We start from the raw sequence: 14,293 nt of genomic DNA, 5'->3' as shown, positions 1-14,293 counted from the left end.
GTTGCTCGTAAACAGTGAACAAGGAGGGTCCAGTTGCATGTGGGGCTGCGTTAAGGCTCCCCTGGGGAGTCCAGTTGTACCCAAAGCCTTCCTTTGGGAGCACTTTTGGATGGTCCAAGGGGAGTCGCAATGCGTTTTCTGAGGCCCGCTTTTTCAGTCTTCTCCCATTGCGCTGAGGGCTATATTTAGGCTTGCGGTGAAAGAGTGAACCCGGAGGGTCCAGTTGCATGTGGGGCTGCGTAAAGGCTCCCCTGGGGAGTTCAGATGTACCCAAAGCCTTCCTTTGGGGGCACTTTTGGATGGGCGAATGGGGCTCGTAACACATTTTCTGTGGCCCGAGCTTTCAGTCGACTGCCAGGCGTGCTAGGGCTATATTTAGGCTTGCTGTGAAAGAGTGAACCCGGAGGGTCCAGTTGCATGTGGGGCTGCATAAAGGCTCCCCTGGGGAGTTCAGTTGTACCCAAAGCCTTCCTTTGGGGGCACTTCTGGATGGGTGAATGGGGCTTGAAACGCATTTTCTGGAGCCCGAGTTTTCAGTCTTCTGCCATGGTGGCTAGGGGTATATTTAGGGTTGCTCGTAAACAGTGAACAAGGAGGGTCCAGTTGCATGTGGGGCTGCGTAAAGGCTCCCCTGGGGAGTTCAGTTGTACCCAAAGCCTTCCTCTGGGGGCACTTTTGGATGTGCGAATTAGGCTTTTAACAGTTTTTCTAGGGCCCGAGGTTTCAGTCGACTGCCAGGAGGGCCAGGGCTATATTTAGGGTTGCTGTGAAAGAGCGAATACGGAGGGTCCAGTTGCATGTGGGGCTGCGTTAAGGCTCCCCTGTGGAGTTCAGTTGTACCCAAAGCCTTCCTTTGGGGGCACTTCTGGATGGGCGAAAGGGGCTTGAAACGCTTTTTCTGTGGCCCGAGTTTTCAGTCTTCTGCCATGCTGGCTAGGGTTATATTTAGGGTTGCTCGTAAACAGTGAACAAGGAGGGTCCAGTTGCATGTGGGGCTGCGTTAAGGCTCCCCTGGGGAGTCCAGTTGTACCCAAAGCCTTCCTTTGGGAGCACTTTTGGATGGTCCAAGGGGAGTCGCAATGCGTTTTCTGAGGCCCGCTTTTTCAGTCTTCTCCCATTGCGCTGAGGGCTATATTTAGGCTTGCGGTGAAAGAGTGAACCCGGAGGGTCCAGTTGCATGTGGGGCTGCATAAAGGCTCCCCTGGGGAGTTCACTTGTACCCAAAGCCTTCCTTTGGGGACACTTTTGAATGGGCGAAAATGGCTCGGAAAACGTTTTCTGAGGCCCGCTTTTTCAGTCTTCTCCCAGTGCGCCGAGGGCTATATTTAGGCTTGCGGTGAAAGAGTGAACCCGGAGGGTCCAGTTGCATGTGGGGCTGCATAAAGGCTCCCCTGGGGAGTTCAGTTGTACCCAAAGCCTTCCTCTGGGGGCACATTTGGATGGGCGAATTAGGCTTTTAACGCTTTTTCTGTGGCCCGAGTTTTCAGTCTTCTGCCATGCTGGCTAGGGTTATATTTAGGGTTGCTGTAAAGAGCGAACACGGAGGGTCCAGTTGCATGTGGGGCTGCGTAAAGGCTCCCCTGGGGATTTCAGATGTACCCAAAGCCTTCCTTTGGGGGCACTTTTGGATGGGCGAATGGGGCTCGTAACACATTTTCTGTGGCCCGAGCTTTCAGTCGACTGCCAGGCGTGCTAGGGCTATATTTAGGCTTGCGGTGAAAGAGTGAACCCGGAGGGTCCAGTTGCATGTGGGGCTGCATAAAGGCTCCCCTGGGGAGTTCAGTTGTACCCAAAGCCTTCCTTTGGGGGCACTTCTGGATGGGCGAAAGGGGCTTGAAACGCTTTTTCTGTGGCCCGAGTTTTCAGTCTTCTGCCATGCTGGCTAGTGTTATATTTTGGGTTGCTGTAAAGAGCGAACACGGAGGGTCCAGTTGCATGTGGGGCTGCGTAAAGGCTCCCCTGGGGAGTTCAGATGTACCCAAAGCCTTCCTTTGGGGGCACTTTTGGATGGGCGAATGGGGCTCGTAACACATTTTCTGTTGCCCGAGCTTTCAGTCGACTGCCAGGCGTGCTAGGGCTATATTTAGGGTTGCTGTGAAAGAGCGAATATGGAGGGTCCAGTTGCATGTGGGGCTGCATAAAGGCTCCCCTGGGGAGTTCAGTTGTACCCAAAGCCTTCCTCTGGGGGCACTTTTGGATGTGCGAATTAGGCTTTTAACAGTTTTTCTAGGGCCCGAGGTTTCAGTCGACTGCCAGGAGGGCCAGGGCTATATTTAGGGTTGCTGTGAAAGAGCGAATACGGAGGGTCCAGTTGCATGTGGGGCTGCATAAAGGCTCCCCTGGGGAGTTCAGTTGTACCCAAAGCCTTCCTTTGGGGGCACTTCTGGATGGGCGAAAGGGGCTTGAAACGCTTTTTCTGTGGCCCGAGTTTTCAGTCTTCTGCCATGCTGGCTAGGGTTATATTTAGGGTTGCTCGTAAACAGTGAACAAGGAGGGTCCAGTTGCATGTGGGGCTGCGTTAAGGCTCCCCTGGGGAGTCCAGTTGTACCCAAAGCCTTCCTTTGGCAGCACTTTTGGATGGTCCAAGGGGAGTCGAAATGTGTTTTCTGAGGCCTGCTTTTTCAGTCTTCTCCCATTGCGCTGAGGGCTATATTTAGGCTTGCGGTGAAAGAGTGAACCCGGAGGGTCCAGTTGCATGTGGGGCTGCATAAAGGCTCCCCTGGGGAGTTCAGTTGTACCCAAAGCCTTCCTTTGGGGACACTTTTGAATGGGCGAAAGTGGCTCGGAAAACGTTTTCTGAGGCCCGCTTTTTCAGTCTTCTCCCAGTGCGCCGAGGGCTATATTTAGGCTTGCGGTGAAAGAGTGAACCCGGAGGGTCCAGTTGCATGTGGGGCTGCGTAAAGGCTCCCCTGGGGAGTTCAGTTGTACCCAAAGCCTTCCTTTGGGGGCACATCTGGATGGGCGAAAGGGGCTTGAAACGCTTTTTCTATGGCCCGAGTTTTCAGTCTTCTGCAATGCTGGCTAGGGTTATATTTAGGGTTGCTGTGAAAGAGCGAACACGGAGGGTCCAGTTGCATGTGGGGCTGCGTAAAGGCTCCCCTGGGGAGTTCAGATGTACCCAAAGCCTAATTTGGGGGCACTTTTGGATGGGCGAATGGGGCTCGTAACACATTTTCTGTGGCCCGAGCTTTCAGTCGACTGCCAGGCGTGCTAGGGCTATATTTAGGCTTGCGGTGAAAGAGTGAACCCGGAGGGTCCAGTTGCATGTGGGGCTGCATAAAGGCTCCCCTGGGGAGTTCAGTTGTACCCAAAGCCTTCCTTTGGGGGCACTTCTGGATATGTGAATGGGGCTTGAAACGCATTTTCTGGAGCCCGAGTTTTCAGTCTTCTGCCATGGTGGCTAGGGGTATATTTAGGGTTGCTCGTAAACAGTGAACAAGGAGGGTCCAGTTGCATGTGGGGCTGCATAAAGGCTCCCCTGGGGAGTTCACTTGTACCCAAAGCCTTCCTCTGGGGGCACTTTTGGATGGGCGAATTAGGCTTTTAACGCATTTTCTGGGGCCCGAGTTTTCAGTCGTCTGCCATGCGGGCCAGGGCTATATTTAGGGTTGCTGTGAAAGAGCGAACATGGAGGGTCCAGTTGCATGTGGGGCTGCGTTAAGGCTCCCCTGGGGAGTTCAGTTGTACCCAAAGCCTTCCTCTGGGGGCACTTTTGGATGTGCGAATTAGGCATTTAACAGTTTTTCTAGGGCCCGAGTTTTCAGTCGACTGCCAGGCGGGCCAGGGTTATATTTAGGGTTGCTGTGAAAGAGCGAATACGGAGGGTCCAGTTGCATGTGGGGCTGCATAAAGGCTCACCTGGGGAGTTCACTTGTACCCAAAGCCTTCCTTTGGGGGCACTTCTGGATGGGCGAAAGGGGCTTGAAACGCTTTTTCTGTGGCCCGAGTTTTCAGTTTTCTGCCATGCTGGCTAGGGTTATATTTAGGGTTGCTCGTAAACAGTGAACAAGGAGGGTCCAGTTGCATGTGGGGCTGCGTTAAGGCTCCCCTGGGGAGTCCAGTTGTACCCAAAGCCTTCCTTTGGGAGCACTTTTGGATGGTCCAAGGGGAGTCGCAATGCGTTTTCTGAGGCCCGCTTTTTCAGTCTTCTCCCATTGCGCTGAGGGCTATATTTAGGCTTGCGGTGAAAGAGTGAACCCGGAGGGTCCAGTTGCATGTGGGGCTGCATAAAGGCTCCCCTGGGGAGTTCAGTTGTACCCAAAGCCTTCCTTTGGGGACACTTTTGAATGGGCGAAAGTGGCTCGGGAAACGTTTTCTGAGGCCCGCTTTTTCAGTCTTCTCCCAGTGCGCCGAGGGCTATATTTAGGCTTGCGGTGAAAGAGTGAACCCGGAGGGTCCAGTTGCATGTGGGGCTGCATAAAGGCTCCCCTGGGGAGTTCAGTTGTACCCAAAGCCTTCCTTTGGGGGCACTTCTGGATGGGCGAAAGGGGCTTGAAACGCTTTTTCTATGGCCCGAGTTTTCAGTCTTCTGCAATGCTGGCTAGGGTTATATTTAGGGTTGCTGTGAAAGAGCGAACACGGAGGGTCCAGTTGCATGTGGGGCTGCGTAAAGGCTCCCCTGGGGAGTTCAGATGTACCCAAAGCCTAATTTGGGGGACTTTTGGATGGGCGAATGGGGCTCGTAACACATTTTCTTTGGCCCGAGCTTTCAGTCGACTGCCAGGCGTGCTAGGGCTATATTTAGGCTTGCGGTGAAAGAGTGAACCCGGAGGGTCCAGTTGCATGTTGTTCTGCATAAAGGCTCCCCTGGGGAGTTCAGTTGTACCCAAAGCCTTCCTTTGGGGGCACTTCTGGATGGGTGAATGTGGTTTGAAACGCATTTTCTGGAGCCCGAGTTTTCAGTCTTCTGCCATGGTGGCTAGGGGTATATTTAGGGTTGCTCGTAAACAGTGAACAAGGAGGGTCCAGTTGCATGTGGGGCTGCGTAAAGGCTCCCCTGGGGAGTTCAGTTGTACCCAAAGCCTTCCTCTGGGGGCACTTTTGGATGGGCGAATTAGGCTTTTAACGCTTTTTCTGTGGCCCGAGTTTTCAGTCTTCTGCCATGCTGGCTAGGGTTATATTTTGGGTTGCTGTAAAGAGCGAACACGGAGGGTCCAGTTGCATGTGGGGCTGCGTAAAGGCTCCCCTGGGGAGTTCAGATGTACCCAAAGCCTTCCTTTGGGGGCACTTTTGGATGGGCGAATGGGGCTCGTAACACATTTTCTGTTGCCCGAGCTTTCAGTCGACTGCCAGGCGTGCTAGGGCTATATTTAGGGTTGCTGTGAAAGAGCGAATATGGAGGGTCCAGTTGCATGTGGGGCTGCATAAAGGCTCCCCTGGGGAGTTCAGTTGTACCCAAAGCCTTCCTCTGGGGGCACTTTTGGATGTGCGAATTAGGCTTTTAACAGTTTTTCTAGGGCACGAGATTTCAGTCGACTGCCGGGAGGGCCAGGGCTATATTTAGGGTTGCTGTGAAAGAGTGAACCCGGAGGGTCCAGTTGCATGTGGGGCTGCATAAAGGCTCCCCTGGGGAGTTCACTTGTACCCAAAGCCTTCCTTTGGGGGCACTTCTGGATGGGTGAATGGGGTTTGAAACGCATTTTCTGGAGCCCGAGTTTTCAGTCTTCTGCCATGGTGGCTAGGGGTATATTTAGGGTTGCTCGTAAACAGTGAACAAGGAGGGTCCAGTTGCATGTGGGGCTGCGTAAAGGCTCCCCTGGGGAGTTCACTTGTACCCAAAGCATTCCTCTGGGGGCACTTTTGGATGGGCGAATTAGGCTTTTAACGCTTTTTCTGTGGCCCGAGTTTTCAGTCTTCTGCCATGCTGGCTAGGGTTATATTTTGGGTTGCTGTAAAGAGCGAACACGGAGGGTCCAGTTGCATGTGGGGCTGCGTAAAGGCTCCCCTGGGGAGTTCAGATGTACCCAAAGCCTTCCTTTGGGGGCACTTTTGGATGGGCGAATGGGGCTCGTAACACATTTTCTGTTGCCCGAGCTTTCAGTCGACTGCCAGGCGTGCTAGGGCTATATTTAGGGTTGCTGTGAAAGAGCGAATATGGAGGGTCCAGTTGCATGTGGGGCTGCATAAAGGCTCCCCTGGGGAGTTCAGTTGTACCCAAAGCCTTCCTCTGGGGGCACTTTTGGATGTGCGAATTAGGCTTTTAACAGTTTTTCTAGGGCCCGAGGTTTCAGTCGACTGCCAGGAGGGCCAGGGCTATATTTAGGGTTGCTGTGAAAGAGCGAATACGGAGGGTCCAGTTGCATGTGGGGCTGCATAAAGGCTCCCCTGGGGAGTTCACTTGTACCCAAAGCCTTCCTCTGGGGGCACTTTTGGATGGGCGAATTAGGCTTATAACGCTTTTTCTGGGGCCCGAGTTTTCAGTCGTCTGCCATGCGGGCCAGGGCTCTATTTAGGGTTGCTGTGAAAGAGCGAATACGGAGGGTCCAGTTGCATGTGGGGCTGCGTTAAGGCTCCCCTGGGGAGTTCAGTTGTACCCAAAGCCTTCCTCTGGGGGCACTTTTGGATGTGCGAATTAGGCTTTTAACAGTTTTTCTAGGGCCCGAGTTTTCAGTCGACTGCCAGGCGGGCCAGGGCTATATTTAGGGTTGCTGTGAAAGAGCGAACACGGAGGGTCCAGTTGCATGTGGGGCTGCATAAAGGCTCCCCTGGGGAGTTCACTTGTACCCAAAGCCTTCCTTTGGGGGCACTTCTGGATGGGCGAAAGGGGCTTGAAACGCGATTTCTGTGGCCCGAGTTTTCAGTCTTCTGCCATGCTGGCTAGGGTTATATTTAGGGTTGCTGTAAAGAGCGAACACGGAGGGTCCAGTTGCATGTGGGGCTGCGTAAAGGCTCCCCTGGGGAGTTCAGATGTACCCAAAGCCTTCCTTTGGGGGCACTTTTGGATGGGCGAATGGGGCTCGTAACACATTTTCTGTGGCCCGAGCTTTCAGTCGACTGCCAGGCGTGCTAGGGATATATTTAGGCTTGCGGTGAAAGAGTGAACCCGGAGGGTCCAGTTGCATGTGGGGCTGCATAAAGGCTCCCCTGGGGAGTTCAGTTGTACCCAAAGCCTTCCTTTGGGGGCACTTCTGGATGGGTGAATGGGGCTTGAAACGCATTTTCTGGAGCCCCAGTTTTCAGTCTTCTGCCATGGTGGCTAGGGGTATATTTAGGGTTGCTCGTAAATAGTGAACCCGGAGGGTCCAGTTGCATGTGGGGCTGCGTAAAGGCTCCCCTGGGGAGTTCACTTGTACCCAAAGCCTTCCTCTGGGGGCACTTTTGGATGGGCGAATTAGGCTTTTAACGCTTTTTCTGTGGCCCGAGTTTTCAGTCTTCTGCCATGCTGGCTAGGGTTATATTTAGGGTTGCTGTAAAGAGCGAACACGGAGGGTCCAGTTGCATGTGGGGCTGCGTAAAGGCTCCCCTGGGGAGTTCAGATGTACCCAAAGCCTTCCTTTGGGGGCACTTTTGGTAGGGCGAATGGGGCTCGTAACACATTTTCTGTGGCCCGAGCTTTCAGTCGACTGCCAGGCGTGCTAGGGCTATATTTAGGCTTGCGGTGAAAGAGTGAACCCGGAGGGTCCAGTTGCATGTGGGGCTGCATAAAGGCTCCCCTGGGGAGTTCACTTGTACCCAAAGCCTTCCTTTGGGGGCACTTCTGGATGGGTGAATGGGGCTTGAAACGCATTTTCTGGAGCCCGAGTTTTCAGTCTTCTGTCAAGTTGGCTAGGGGTATATTTAGGGTTGCTCGTAAACAGTGAACAAGGAGGGTCCAGTTGCATGTGGGGCTGCGTAAAGGCTCCCCTGGGGAGTTCACTTGTACCCAAAGCGTTCCTCTGGGGGCACTTTTGGATGGGCGAATTAGGCTTTTAACGCATTTTCTGGGGCCCGAGTTTTTAGTCGTCTGCCATGCGGGCCAGGGCTCTATTTAGGATTGCTGTGAAAGAGCGAATACGGAGGGTCCAGTTGCATGTGGGGCTGCGTTAAGGCTCCCCTGGGGATTTCAGTTGTACCCAAATCCTTCCTCTGGGGGCACTTTTGGATGGGCGAATTAGGCTTTTAACAGTTTTTCCAGGGCCCGAGTTTTCAGTCGACTGCCAGGCGGGCCAGGGCTATATTTAGGGTTGCTGTGAAAGAGCGAATACGGAGGGTCCAGTTGCATGTGGGGCTGCATAAAGGCTCCCCTGGGGAGTTCACTTGTACCCAAAGCCTTCCTTTGGGGGCACTTCTGGATGGGCGAAAGGGGCTTGAAACGCGATTTCTGTGGCCCGAGTTTTCAGTCTTCTGCCATGCTGGCTAGGGTTATATTTAGGGTTGCTGTAAAGAGCGAACACGGAGGGTCCAGTTGCATGTGGGGCTGCGTAAAGGCTCCCCTGGGGAGTTCAGATGTACCCAAAGCCTTCCTTTGGGGGCACTTCGGGATGGGCGAATGGGGCTCGTAACACATTTTCTGTGGCCCGAGCTTTCAGTCGACTGCCAGGCGTGCTAGGGCTATATTTAGGGTTGCTATGAAAGAGTGAACCCGGAGGGTCCAGTTGCATGTGGGGCTGCATAAAGGCTCCCCTGGGGAGTTCACTTGTACCCAAAGCCTTCCTTTGGGGGCACTTCTGGATGGGTGAATGGGGCTTGAAACGCATTTTCTGGAGCCCGAGTTTTCAGTCTTCTGCCATGGTGGCTAGGGGTATATTTAGGGTTGCTCGTAAACAGTGAACAAGGAGGGTCCAGTTGCATGTGGGGCTGCGTTAAGGCTCCCCTGGGGATTTCAGTTGTACCCAAATCCTTCCTCTGGGGGCACTTTTGGATGGGCGAATTAGGCTTTTAACAGTTTTTCTAGGGCCCGAGTTTTCAGTCGACTGCCAGGCGGGCCAGGGTTATATTTAGGGTTGCTGTGAAAGAGCGAATACGGAGGGTCCAGTTGCATGTGGGGCTGCATAAAGGCTCCCCTGGGGAGTTCACTTGTACCCAAAGCCTTCCTTTGGGGGCACTTCTGGATGGGCGAATTAGGCTTTTAACGCTTTTTCTGTGGTCCGAGTTTTCAGTCTTCTGCCATGCTGGCTAGGGTTATATTTAGGGTTGCTGTAAAGAGCGAACACGGAGGGTCCAGTTGCATGTGGGGCTGCGTAAAGGCTCCCCTGGGGAGTTCAGATGTACCCAAAGCCTTCCTCTGGGGGCACTTTTGGATGGGCGAATGGGGCTCGTAACACATTTTCTGTGGCCCGAGCTTTCAGTCGACTGCCAGGTGTGCTAGGGCTATATTTAGGCTTGCGGTGGAAGAGCGAACACGGAGGGTCCAGTTGCATGTGGGGCTGTGTAAAGGCTCCCCTGGGGAGTTCAGATGTACCCAAAGCCTTCCTTTGGGGGCACTTTTGGATGGGCGAATGGGGCTCGTAACACATTTTCTGTGGCCCGAGCTTTCAGTCGACTGCCAGGCGTGCTAGGGCTATATTTATGCTTGCGGTGAAAGAGCGAATACGGAGGGTCCAGTTGCATGTGGGGCTGCATAAAGGCTCCCCTGGGGAGTTCAGTTGTACCCAAAGCCTTCCTTTGGGGGCACTTCTGGATGGGTGAATGGGGCTTGAAACGCATTTTCTGGAGCCCGAGTTTTCAGTCTTCTGCCATGGTGGCTAGGGGTATATTTAGGGTTGATCGTAAACAGTGAACAAGGAGGGTCCAGTTGCATGTGGGGCTGCATAAAGGCTCCCCTGGGGAGTTCACTTGTACCCAAAGCCTTCCTCTGGGGGCACTTTTGGATGGGCGAATTAGGCTTTTAACGCATTTTCTGGGGCCCGAGTTTTCAGTCGTCTGCCATGCGGGCCAGGGCTATATTTAGTGTTGCTGTGAAAGAGCGAATACGGAGGGTCCAGTTGCATGTGGGGCTGCGTTAAGGCTCCCCTGGGGAGTTCAGTTGTACCCAAAGCCTTCCTCTGGGGGCACTTTTGGATGTGCGAATTAGGCATTTAACAGTTTTTCTAGGGCCCGAGTTTTCAGTCGACTGCCAGGCGGGCCAGGGCTATATTTAGAGTTGCTGTGAAAGAGCGAATACGGAGGGTCCAGTTGCATGTGGGGCTGCATAAAGGCTCACCTGGGGAGTTCACTTGTACCCAAAGCCTTCCTTTGGGGGCACTTCTGGATGGGCGAATGGGGCTTGAAACGCTTTTTCTGTGGCCCGAGTTTTCAGTCTTCTGCCATGCTGGCTAGGGTTATATTTAGGTTTGCTGTAAAGAGCGAACACGGAGGGTCCAGTTGCATGTGGGGCTGCGTAAAGGCTCCCCTGGGGAGTTCAGATGTACCCAAAGCCTTCCTTTGGGGGCACTTCGGGATGGGCGAATGGGTCTCGTAACACATTTTCTGTGGCCCGAGCTTTCAGTCGACTGCCAGGCGTGCTAGGGCTATATTTAGGGTTGCTATGAAAGAGTGAATACGGAGGGTCCAGTTGCATGTGGGGCTGCATAAAGGCTCCCCTGGGGAGTTCAGATGTACCCAAAGCCTTCCTTTGGGGGCACTTCTGGATGGGTGAATGGGGCTTGAAACGCATTTTCTGGAGCCCGAGTTTTCAGTCTTCTGCCATGGTGGCTAGGGGTATATTTAGGGTTGCTCGTAAACAGTGAACAAGGAGGGTCCAGTTGCATGTGGGGCTGCATAAAGGCTCCCCTGGGGAGTTCACTTGTACCCAAAGCCTTCCTCTGGGGGCACTTTTGGATGGGCAAATTAGGCTTTTAACGCTTTTTCTGTGGCCCGAGTTTTCAGTCGTCTGCCATGCGGGCCAGGGCTCTATTTAGGGTTGCTGTGAAAGAGCGAATACGGAGGGTCCTGTTGCATGTGGGGCTGCGTAAAGGCTCCCCTGGGGAGTTCAGTTGTACCCAAAGCCTTCCTCTGGGGGCACTTTTGGATGTGCGAATTAGGCTTTTAACAGTTTTTCTAGGGCCCGAGTTTTCAGTCGACTGCAAGGGGGGCCAGGGCTATATTTAGGCTTGCTGTGAAAGAGCGAATACGGAGGGTCCAGTTGCATGTGGGGCTGCATAAAGGCTCCCCTGGGGAGTTCACTTGTACCCAAAGCCTTCCTTTGGGGGCACTTCTGGATGGGCGAAAGGGGCTTGAAACGCGATTTCTGTGGCCCGAGTTTTCAGTCTTCTGCCATGCTGGCTAGGGTTATATTTAGGGTTGCTGTAAAGAGCGAACACGGAGGGTCCAGTTGCATGTGGGGCTGCGTAAAGGCTCCCCTGGGGAGTTCAGATGTACCCAAAGCCTTCCTTTGGGGGCACTTCGGGATGGGCGAATGGGGCTCGTAACACTTTTTCTGTGGCCCGAGCTTTCAGTCGACTGCCAGGCGTGCTAGGGCTATATTTAGGGTTGCTATGAAAGAGTGAACCCGGAGGGTCCAGTTGCATGTGGGGCTGCATAAAGGCTCCCCTGGGGAGTTCACTTTTACCCAAAGCCTTCCTTTGGGGGCACTTCTGGATGGGTGAATGGGGCTTGAAACGCATTTTCTGGAGCCCGAGTTTTCAGTCTTCTGCCATGGTGGCTAGGGGTATATTTAGGGTTGCTCGTAAACAGTGAACAAGGAGGGTCCAGTTGCATGTGGGGCTGCGTAAAGGCTCCCCTGGGGATTTCAGTTGTACCCAAATCCTTCCTCTGGGGGCACTTTTGGATGGGCGAATTAGGCTTTTAACAGTTTTTCTAGGGCCCGAGTTTTCAGTCGACTGCCAGGCGGGCCAGGGTTATATTTAGGGTTGCTGTGAAAGAGCGAATACGGAGGGTCCAGTTGCATGTGGGGCTGCATAAAGGCTCCCCTGGGGAGTTCACTTGTACCCAAAGCCTTCCTTTGGGGGCACTTCTGGATGGGCGAATTAGGCTTTTAACGCTTTTTCTGTGGTCCGAGTTTTCAGTCTTCTGCCATGCTGGCTAGGGTTATATTTAGGGTTGCTGTAAAGAGCGAACACGGAGGGTCCAGTTGCATGTGGGGCTGCGTAAAGGCTCCCCTGGGGAGTTCAGATGTACCCAAAGCCTTCCTCTGGGGGCACTTTTGGATGGGCGAATGGGGCTCGTAACACATTTTCTGTGGCCCGAGCTTTCAGTCGACTGCCAGGTGTGCTAGGGCTATATTTAGGCTTGCGGTGGAAGAGCGAACACGGAGGGTCCAGTTGCATGTGGGGCTGCGTAAAGGCTCCCCTGGGGAGTTCAGATGTACCCAAAGCCTTCCTTTGGGGGCACTTTTGGATGGGCGAATGGGGCTCGTAACACATTTTCTGTGGCCCGAGCTTTCAGTCGACTGCCAGGCGTGCTAGGGCTATATTTATGCTTGCGGTGAAAGAGCGAATACGGAGGGTCCAGTTGCATGTGGGGCTGCATAAAGGCTCCCCTGGGGAGTTCAGTTGTACCCAAAGCCTTCCTTTGGGGGCACTTCTGGATGGGTGAATGGGGCTTGAAACGCATTTTCTGGAGCCCGAGTTTTCAGTCTTCTGCCATGGTGGCTAGGGGTATATTTAGGGTTGATCGTAAACAGTGAACAAGGAGGGTCCAGTTGCATGTGGGGCTGCATAAAGGCTCCCCTGGGGATTTCACTTGTACCCAAAGCCTTCCTCTGGGGGCACTTTTGGATGGGCGAATTAGGCTTTTAACGCATTTTCTGGGGCCCGAGTTTTCAGTCGTCTGCCATGCGGGCCAGGGCTATATTTAGTGTTGCTGTGAAAGAGCGAATACGGAGGGTCCAGTTGCATGTGGGGCTGCGTTAAGGCTCCCCTGGGGAGTTCAGTTGTACCCAAAGCCTTCCTCTGGGGGCACTTTTGGATGTGCGAATTAGGCTTTTAACAGTTTTTCTAGGGCCCGAGTTTTCAGTCGACTGCCAGGCGGGCCAGGGCTATATTTAGGGTTGCTGTGAAAGAGCGAACACGGAGGGTCCAGTTGCATGTGGGGCTGCATAAAGGCTCACCTGGGGAGTTCACTTGTACCCAAAGCCTTCCTTTGGGGGCACTTCTGGATGGGCGAAAGGGGCTTGAAACGCTTTTTCTGTGGCCCGAGTTTTCAGTCTTCTGCCATGCTGGCTAGGGTTATATTTAGGTTTGCTGTAAAGAGCGAACACGGAGGGTCCAGTTGCATGTGGGGCTGCGTAAAGGCTCCCCTGGGGAGTTCAGATGTACCCAAAGCCTTCCTTTGGGGGCACTTCGGGATGGGCGAATGGGTCTCGTAACACATTTTCTGTGGCCCGAGCTTTCAGTCGACTGCCAGGCGTGCTAGGGCTATATTTAGGGTTGCTATGAAAGAGTGAATACGGAGGGTCCAGTTGCATGTGGGGCTGCATAAAGGCTCCCCTGGGGAGTTCAGATGTACCCAAAGCCTTCCTTTGGGGGCACTTCTGGATGGGTGAATGGGGCTTGAAACGCATTTTCTGGAGCCCGAGTTTTCAGTCTTCTGCCATGGTGGCTAGGGGTATATTTAGGGTTGCTCGTAAACAGTGAACAAGGAGGGTCCAGTTGCATGTGGGGCTGCATAAAGGCTCCCCTGGGGAGTTCACTTGTACCCAAAGCCTTCCTCTGGGGGCACTTTTGGATGGGCAAATTAGGCTTTTAACGCTTTTTCTGGGGCCCGAGTTTTCAGTCGTCTGCCATGCGGGCCAGGGCTCTATTTAGGGTTGCTGTGAAAGAGCGAATACGGAGGGTCCTGTTGCATGTGGGGCTGCGTAAAGGCTCCCCTGGGGAGTTCAGTTGTACCCAAAGCCTTCCTCTGGGGGCACTTTTGGATGTGCGAATTAGGCTTTTAACAGTTTTTCTAGGGCCCGAGTTTTCAGTCGACTGCAAGGGGGGCCAGGGCTATATTTAGGCTTGCTGTGAAAGAGCGAATACGGAGGGTCCAGTTGCATGTGGGGCTGCATAAAGGCTCCCCTGGGGAGTTCACTTGTACCCAAAGCCTTCCTTTGGGGGCACTTCTGGATGGGCGAAAGGGGCTTGAAACGCGATTTCTGTGGCCCGAGTTTTCAGTCTTCTGCCATGCTGGCTAGGGTTATATTTAGGGTTGCTGTAAAGAGCGAACACGGAGGGTCCAGTTGCATGTGGGGCTGCGTAAAGGCTCCCCTGGGGAGTTCAGATGTACCCAAAGCCTTCCTTTGGGGGCACTTTTGGATGGGCGAATGGGGCTCGTAACACATTTTCTGTGGCCCGAGCTTTCAGTCGACTGCCAGGCGTGCTAGGGCTATATTTAGGGTTCCTATGAAAGAGTGAACCCGGAGGGTCCAGTTGCATGTGGGGCTGCATAAAGGCTC

This window comes from Anas platyrhynchos, chromosome 29 (assembly GCF_047663525.1).
Source record: "Anas platyrhynchos isolate ZD024472 breed Pekin duck chromosome 29, IASCAAS_PekinDuck_T2T, whole genome shotgun sequence".
Lineage (NCBI taxonomy): Eukaryota > Metazoa > Chordata > Aves > Anseriformes > Anatidae > Anas > Anas platyrhynchos.
Note: the sequence above shows the minus strand (reverse complement) of the source record.